Raw genomic sequence first — 8,783 nt, forward strand, 5'->3', positions numbered from 1 at the left:
AATCTTATTTAGCATGTAAATACATTACTATTTCTGTTCTTATTACCATATCTTGTTGACTGCCTTGGGAAATAGTGCAGATGAGATTATCCCTTACTACCCTAGGAGGAGGCTGTTTGAAACGCATTAATTTAGACTGAAGTGTAATGTGATAATCTAGGGAAATATGCAAGAGTATGATCAGAATAATCATAGTTTTATCTGCTTTTAGGTTTATTGCTTTAATAGTTTTATTACTCCCTTGCTGCCTAGTTATTTTATATTTTTGTAAGTTATTTCAATAAACAATTAGTTTAGCCAGATTGAACATCTTATTCATGGACAGCATTCTGGGACTTATTTAATATTTTACATTAATTATTCCTTTGAACTACCTTTTTTTATTACACATACACTATGATATACACTACAAGATGCAGGAGGGGCTAGCTGCCCTGAGTACTTACCCGTTGGAAACCCTACGTCCGCAATCCAGGCAATTAGCTCCTCTGATGCTTGTGCTGCCACAGCTATGTTCTATTTTTAGTGTACTAGCTTGATGAGAGCTAGCACAAGTATATCTCCTCGAGCTGGAAATCACATCCCCAGCTCACCGTGTAAACACACCCACAGTGAAAATATCACCTTTCTCTGTGCTAGCTCCTAATGAATACAGAATCAACTGTAAGGTCCCTGACCTGATCTTATGCTATGCTATGGGATTGGTCCTAGCTACCTTAAGACATCACTTTCCCCTCCTCAGATATCACCTCCCTGAATAGCTACATTCTATTCCAGTGTATAGAGAGGGAGAGGCTTCTGCATGCAGTAAACAATTGTTTTCCAGGAGCTGGATTTAGATTAAGGCACTCCATCCAACATCCCGCTATTTTTTTTTACTGCTGGCAAACATAAATGAGCAAACACCTATAAACAAATCAAGGAAGAAAGAGAAAGATGGTTGAGAGACAGTGAGATACTATATATTGAGGGCCATATGTGGACCTATATAGACAGTGAGAAGTGAGGGTTTCCTACTAGCATGGTAAGAGCCAATCACTGTGACCAAGAATAACCACGTCTGCATTTTGTATCGGTATTCATATTCTGTGAAGACCTATAATACATGTAAGTGTAATGAATCAAAATATTTGTGATCTGCTGAACTGGGAGTAAGTCAGACTATATCACTTCATCTCAAATGCTTGTGAAAACAACTACCCTGTGAAAATCAGTGGATGAGAGAGACAGAGAACAGCAGCCATCTGGTACAACTTGGAAAGTAGCCTAACAACGTGGGATTGGGAGCCAAACGTCAGAGTTTTTCGAAAAATCCCAGTAGATTTTTAAAATCTAGGAATAAAGAAAAAGTATCATTCTTTAAAGGAGTCAGCAGACAATCCTTTGACTTACTGCCTGTTTGTTAATCCTTTACAGGCTAAGAAATTTGAGAGAGAATGAATGGAATCTTGAAGATGGAAGCACAAATAGACTAAATTTAATAGTTAGATGAATGGCTTTAATATACCACAATACATTTTTTTTCTACTTTCCAGACTCATGGCAGACTGCCTGACTCTCTTGATAGAGATACACAGACATACTCAGAAGACAGGTAACTACTGCCAAACATGAAGATATGGGGCCAGGTTCTGCTTTTGGTTAAACTACTGCAAATCTGGAGGAACTCCATCAATTTTAGTGAAGTCACTCCAGTGTAACCAAGAGCATAATTTCACCAATTCGATGAAACATAACAGTAGCTGCTCTGATGACAGCTGCTACTACAGTATATTTTTTCCATATCATCCAAGAATAGGAGGATTCCCTTTTAAAGAAGTAAGCGAAATCTAATCAAGCTTGATATACAAAACAGCATATTGAGCTGCATCCAAGTAGCCCATGTATAATAACCCCCTCTGACCCTCTTCAGCTTCACAATATCCCATTCTCCCCAGACACCCGTACTGTCTAAATCTATGTGGTATATCTTGTGGCATAAATGCCAACTCTTAGACTTGGCCAGTAGAAAGGACAGATATTTTCAGAATGACCGATTCTGTGTGCTCCAATTTTGAATCCTCAATTTGAGACACTTTTAAAGGGGCCTGATTTTCACTGGCAGGTGCTCAGCACTTTAAAAAAAGAATCAAGGCCTTTGAAAATGCCACAAATAAGACACCCAAAAATGCAATGTTGGATTCAAAATTCAATGTGTAACGTAGAAATAATGAGTAATGGATTTAAACTAATACTCCCACATCCTAAGATCCCCTCACTTCAGACAAATTTGGATCCATATGCCGTGGTGTTGGTTCATCTTTAGAAATGACCATTGAAAAAATAATTCAGGCAATTAGCAATTGATGATATGACTCAGGAATTTAGTTGCCTCTTCATTGATGCTCAACTCTTTGATAACACATGATTTTCATCTTGACTTGCATTAGGTTATGTCAGGTGACATCCCAGCACTGAACTAGAGATAGGCAAACCCAATCAGATGAAACACAAACACACTCAAATCTTCAACCATTTTTTCTTTTTTAAATTTTTTTCTTTGCTTAAGATGTATACGTCACCGCTATTCAGTTTTGTCAGCTAAAGTTAGAAGTGGAAGTACCAAAATACTGTAAGAAAGTACTGCAATTCCTTTGTCTTTTCCAAACCTAAGTAGTATTGCACATACAACCCTAACTCAGTATGAAGAACGTGATGTGCTGAACATGAGCTCCCAGGGCAATGCTGTGGCAAAAAGGGCTAATGCCATCCCTGAATGTATAAACAAGGGAGTAATGAGTAGGGAGGTGCTTTACCTCTGAATATGGCTTCAATGAGACCATTAATGGAAAACTATGTCCAGCTCAGGTGTCTACATTTCAAAAAGGGATATTGGAAAAATTAGAGAGGGAACAGAGAAGAGCCACAAAAATGATTTCAGGGCTGGAGAAAATGCCTTACAATGAAAGACTTAAATAGCTAAATCAAAAAAGAAAAATGAGAGGTGAGTTGATTACAACCTAAAAGTACCTTCATGGGGAGAAAATACTGGGTACTAAAGGGCCATTACTCTGAAGCCGAACAAATTCAAATTAGAAATTAGGCACAAATTTTAAGAGTGAGGGTGATTAACCATTGGCACAAACTACCAAGTGAAGTGGTGAATTCTCCATCTCTTGATGTCTTCAGATCAAGACTGCATGCCTTTCTGGAAGTTATGATTTAGACAAACACAAGTTATTTGGTTCAAAACAGGGGTAACTGGGTTAAATTTCACAGCCTGTGATATACAAGTGGTCAGACTAGATGATCTCATGACTAAATGGCCTTAAACTCTATGAATCTCTGAATGTTATAAACTCACTTTAATTATCTTTCCCACTATAGTAAAATCATTCAAGGATACTGAATATCAGCAAGAATAAAGTATCCTGAAAAAGGCTTTAGATAGTGTTGATATTGTATTTCTGATAGGCCTATCTGAATATTTAACCGAGAGATATGTATTTGGTACATGTTTGGTGCAAAAATCCATCTAGAAATAAAAGAAAGAGAAATTGTAGGGGATGTCAGTAGTGTCTATAGGAATCTTGGAGCAGATTAAAAAACGTCATCCATTGGTTAAAGGCAGTCAAGGTAAATAGTAATGGCAGATAATGACTAAAACCAAAATAAAATAGAGCCTGGATTTTGAATAAAATGTTTAAAACCCATGGAGAAAAGCAGTAATTGAAACAAAATCCATTTCCAATTTACATATTTGAATAGTGGAATAAAATTATGCTAATCTAACATATCTGCCTTATTGTGCTTTTCCATTCATTATGCTGCATGCATAAATATGAGATGGTTATTATCCCTTTGATAATAGTCCTTACTTATCTGCTTCAAATTGGTATGCTCTTTTTAAGCACTGCAAATGCAGTCTTTTGAAGGATCTTGTTTACCAAATGAGCTTTCTCTGCTTGTTATATTGTATTTTAATTTAGTTTTGTTTACATCATGTAAACTGTATTACAAATTCTATTTACTAAATTGTATTATAGGTTGTGTGGTGTCTACACATTACTGGGTGACTCCCACTTCATCTCTGGAGGACTCTGTTTCCAACTCATAGGAATCACACGGCATGAGAACAGATTAAAAGTTATTCTAGTCTGACATCCTATCGCTACCAATGACCAACAATGAATGCTTTAGAGGAAGATGCAAGCTCCTCACACAATGCCCCTAATTGTGGAGATATGTCTTCTGCAATCCCAGCTGGTGATCACTTTATGCATGAAGACTGAGTGGTGGTATAATTTGTATACTAGTGAGTGTAATGTCAGGTGCTACTTTTATTCTTACGATTGCTAATATAACTATATCGAGCACTGTTTGTGGGTTCAGCACTGTGCAAAAATATAAGGCCTGGTTGTACAGTTAGATAGCACCCTACAGTTCAGGCACAGGGGCCAGATTTTCAAATGTTCAGCACCCACAATAAGGGACAACTTTCAGAAGCACTGAGCAGCTCCAGTTGTGACACTTATGGCCAGAGTATCAAAAGAGCTTGCCTTGCTGGGGGCACATTGGGTGCTAAGCTGTTTTGAAAATCTGGCCCATAGGGCACTAGGTTATGATCTAGTCTCAGAGTGGGGCCTATTTTTTAAAAAATGTAATGTAATTCTTTAAATCTTATTAAATTTTATGCCTTACTATCCTTCCTCTCCATTCTCTGATACTGGCAAATGTTAGTGTTGGGATTCAATATACATATGCCAATAATACAAGATTGTTTGATTGGTATTTTTAAAAGTGTGTGTGTGTGTTCTTGCTTTTTTGTGTGTAATTGTGGGTTATAAACTAGTACGCTCTGAATATTTTGATCAACAAAGAGCATATTTGCTCGGTAGATGCTTTGGCTATTACAGAAAGTGCTTTTAACCATAGCTCTTTCATTGATTTCTGCTGGTTTTACTTTTAAAGAGTGTAAGAAGGTCAAAATGAGATATGGTTACAGCAAACTACATGGAAAATCAAATTAGTAAAAAAAAAACCAAAACCAACCCTTGCTTATCAAACAATGACATCAGGAGAGACATTTATAAAAGAACAGCACTGGATAATTTGTCCTGGGCAGCTCACCACACCTCTGCCACTAATCACCAGCTACAGGCCCCAATTCAGGAAGAATTTAACCACATTTAAATCCTATTGAAGTTAAACTCATGCTTGAAGTTGAATACATGCTTAAGTGTTTGCTGAAGAGAAATAAACTGACGTCCATGCTTAAATTTATGCAAGTATTTAACTGCTTTGCTGAGTTGGAACCATAATAAGTATTTTCATCACAAGACTAACAATTTTCTCTATTTCTGCATATCTATTTTTACTGTTCAATCTTTACTTATTAAACTAAGTTCTACTTGTATACTGTATTTGGGAAATTTGGCAAAGATTCACGGAGCTCCAATTTATTAATTAAGTTCTACTGCTGTAAAAGTTGTAACAATTTTTATTTTGGAATCATACCAAAAACATTGCATCATGTAAATGTGCATAAAAGTTTAATTTAAATTTAATCAGTGATGCATAATCCAGAGCTCTCTTTTTTTTTGTTAAATTTAATTATTGCTGACTTCTTCTATGGTCTAACCCTCCTCTTAGTAGGGGACAAACACCATATCAAATACCATAAAATGTAGATTAACACTGAAGAGGTAATGAGTTTCCTTGCCTTTTTTTGACACAAATGAGAGTTGGATACTGAATACCTATCAGCATTGTATATCAGGAGCCCAAATCAGAACACTGGATCTGAGCTCCCTCAAACTTTGGGGAAGTTGGAATCTGGATCAGATCTGAACTTCATGTGTTGGATCCATCTCCACTATCACCAGCCATCAAGATTTGCCATGTATTTTGCTATTAGCTATTGCCACCACTTTCCTCGCCAGGGTATCTTAACACCTTTGCTCACTTTTACTTTGCCTGGTATAGCAGACTTTACTTTTATAGGAGAAAAAGTCATTTAATCTTTGAAACTGCTTTGGCAATTATTAACAATGGAACTTGTGCATTGCAGAGTGGAAAAGATCCTAAATGAGGACTGAATTTCACCCAAAGCATTGCTCAGACTTAAGCTGGGCAGAGTTGTAAGGGGGAGGCATAGATAGGCCTCCCAAAACAAGTATAAAGCACCACACTCAATTCCCAGTTGTAAATTAGCTGGGAAAGGAACTGAATTAAAAAGTTTTCCTTAAATGAGAGGAGGAATTGAAATGGTTCATCTTCACCTATCTGGAAAATCTTTTCTGGAAATAATGGCTGAAGAAGCTTCATGTTTGTGGTAGAGCAAGAGAGGTAGCCAACTGCCTTTATATTAATTAAATGTGCATCATGACTTTAGGATCAGTTTCCATGGACAGGTGATGCTCTTTCAGGAATTTTCGGACATATTCAGAAGAAAAAGAAAATAATACAGCTGTTTTCTTTATGATACCCACAGCCACCAGTCAATGATGCATTTCCCAGATTAGAGGTTTTTTACTTGAACAATAGGAGCAATTAGTGGCATCCACATATTTAGGCCACCTGCTAAAATCAACTGTTTGGTACTAAAACATCATGCCATGAATATAGAGTAGTGTGACTGTTGCCAAGCATAAAAACAGGAGTGTAGTTGTTAATTTCCCAGGGTACATGCATGACTCATGTGTTTTGCAGTGTTCCAGCTTGAGCGACAGAAGTGGAATAGGGTATGTAAACTGAATTAAGGATGTCTTGTTATAATACATGCCAGGTTTTAAAACTGAGTTGATCTGTCCTTTGAATTTCTCTTTGCTTGGAAATGTGCATCTTAAAGATGTTCTTGTGTATATAAAATAGTCCACAGGATGTATTCAAAGAAGGTTATTAATTTTCTGATTTAGGAGCAGCATTTAGAGCAAAATAAGGTTGTTTACATCTCTTTTGTGCTCTCTCTCACTCTCTGTCTTCTAACTGCAAATAGTTTTCTCCAGTTTTTCCAGAGGCAGGGAAAATAAAATATTTTTCTTCAGTAACCAATAACAGGAACATTGTAAAATATTGTAGTAACATAATTTTTGTGAGCTTTATTTTAGACACCTTGCTCATCAACTTTCATTTTAAATAATCATTTTCACTTTCAAGGTTAAATGTAATTGTCTACTGCAGATACTGCAACTGCAGTTAGCAACATCCCACGTTCTAAGAAAATACAGTAGCATGGCATGTATTGAGCAGTTTTACTTCCCTCCCAGCAGTGGCTCTGAAACCAACTTGGTATAGAATTAACATGGCTGTTGCTAGATGTTAAGATTCTCCAGTACAATGGTCAAAGGTTACATTAGAAAAGGTAACCCCCTATATTCATTTGATATGTACCATTCTCTGACAGACATTAAAGGGATCTATCGCACACATAATCTGAGTTATTAAGGATTTTTTAGAAATGGCCAAACCAAAAAAAGTCTTTTCAGGTTGACATGTAATTAATTTTTAAATATTTTTTGTTCATTTCAAAATTAAATATTTCATTTCATTTTTGAGGGGTTTAAAAAGTCTTTTTAATTAAAAAAAATAAAATTGAAGTAAAACTCAAAATAAACTTTTGTTTTGAATCAATTCTGAAAATGTTGAAATGAAACATTTTGACTTTTTTGCAACGTTGCTTGTTTTATTTTATGATGGGGGCATTGGCCCCACACTGGCCTCTAAGTGGTTAATAGAGCCCTAGGCAGGCTGCGCAGGAGGTAGCAGCCAATCAGGGCCTGGCAGGCCCATATAAGAAGAGCTGCAGGGCTCTAAAGGTTCCATTATTCCCTGGCAAACAGAAGGGAGTTAGCACTCTGGACAGAGCAGTGCTGTTATCAGGGACTAGGGGAGCTAGAGTGAGCTCCTGCCTGGCTGCTGGGATTTGCACACTGAGACCCAGAAGCAGGGGTGAAGAAGGTGCTTGGGTTGTGGGGAAAGGTACTGAGGAGCGGGAGGGGATGCAACATGTGGCTGCCATCTTCTGGGTCCCTGATCTGGAACCTGGAGTAGTTGGCAGGCCCAGGTCCCCTTTTCACCTCCCCTCCCCAATGGCCACTGAGGGAGTGACTGGGACAGTAGGACTGCTGCACATGCCCCCAGAAGGAGGGAGCACAGATTGTGACACACCTCTCTGTGTCATGAAGGAGATACCACAGTGTTTGGAGTAACGTGGGTCCGGGAGCAGAAGTGATGTCAGGTGAGGCACCACCGGGAGAGGGCGTACCAACCTTGCGGAGCTAATCCCCAAGGCACCAGTGTGGTGAGTGAGCACAGTCACATACTGAAACAGCAATTTCAATGAGAAATCAGAAAATGTTTTGGTAGACCCAAGGCTCCAGTCCCAGGTGCAGTGGAAATGGTAGGGTTCATTGCACAGATGAGACATGATTGATCTCATTGTTATGTCTCTAACCCCTCCTCTCAGCCTTTCCCCCCTTCTCTTATTCTTACCCTATCCTTTTTCCATTTCTTTTCTTTCTCTCTCTCTCTGTGCCCCCCCCCCCCCCCCGTCATTTGTACACAGGGACACTCAGAAGAAACTGAAATAAATTAAGCTAAAGTGAATTAAGGCCATGTCTACATGGCAAGTTATCAAACATAAAGTAGAACCTTGAATGGCAAAATTCTCTGCTAATGTAAATGGGTGACTTCAACTCTGAGAGACTTTCCACTCAATGACTGGTGAAGGGAGAAGGACTTGGGCTTGATGCTGGAATTACTAGGTGAAATTGTATGACCTGTGTTATGCAGGAGGTCAGAGT

The sequence above is a fragment of the Terrapene carolina genome, unplaced genomic scaffold (genome assembly GCF_002925995.2).
Source record: "Terrapene carolina triunguis isolate 2854851 unplaced genomic scaffold, T_m_triunguis-2.0 Scaffold210, whole genome shotgun sequence".
NCBI lineage: Eukaryota > Metazoa > Chordata > Testudines > Emydidae > Terrapene > Terrapene triunguis.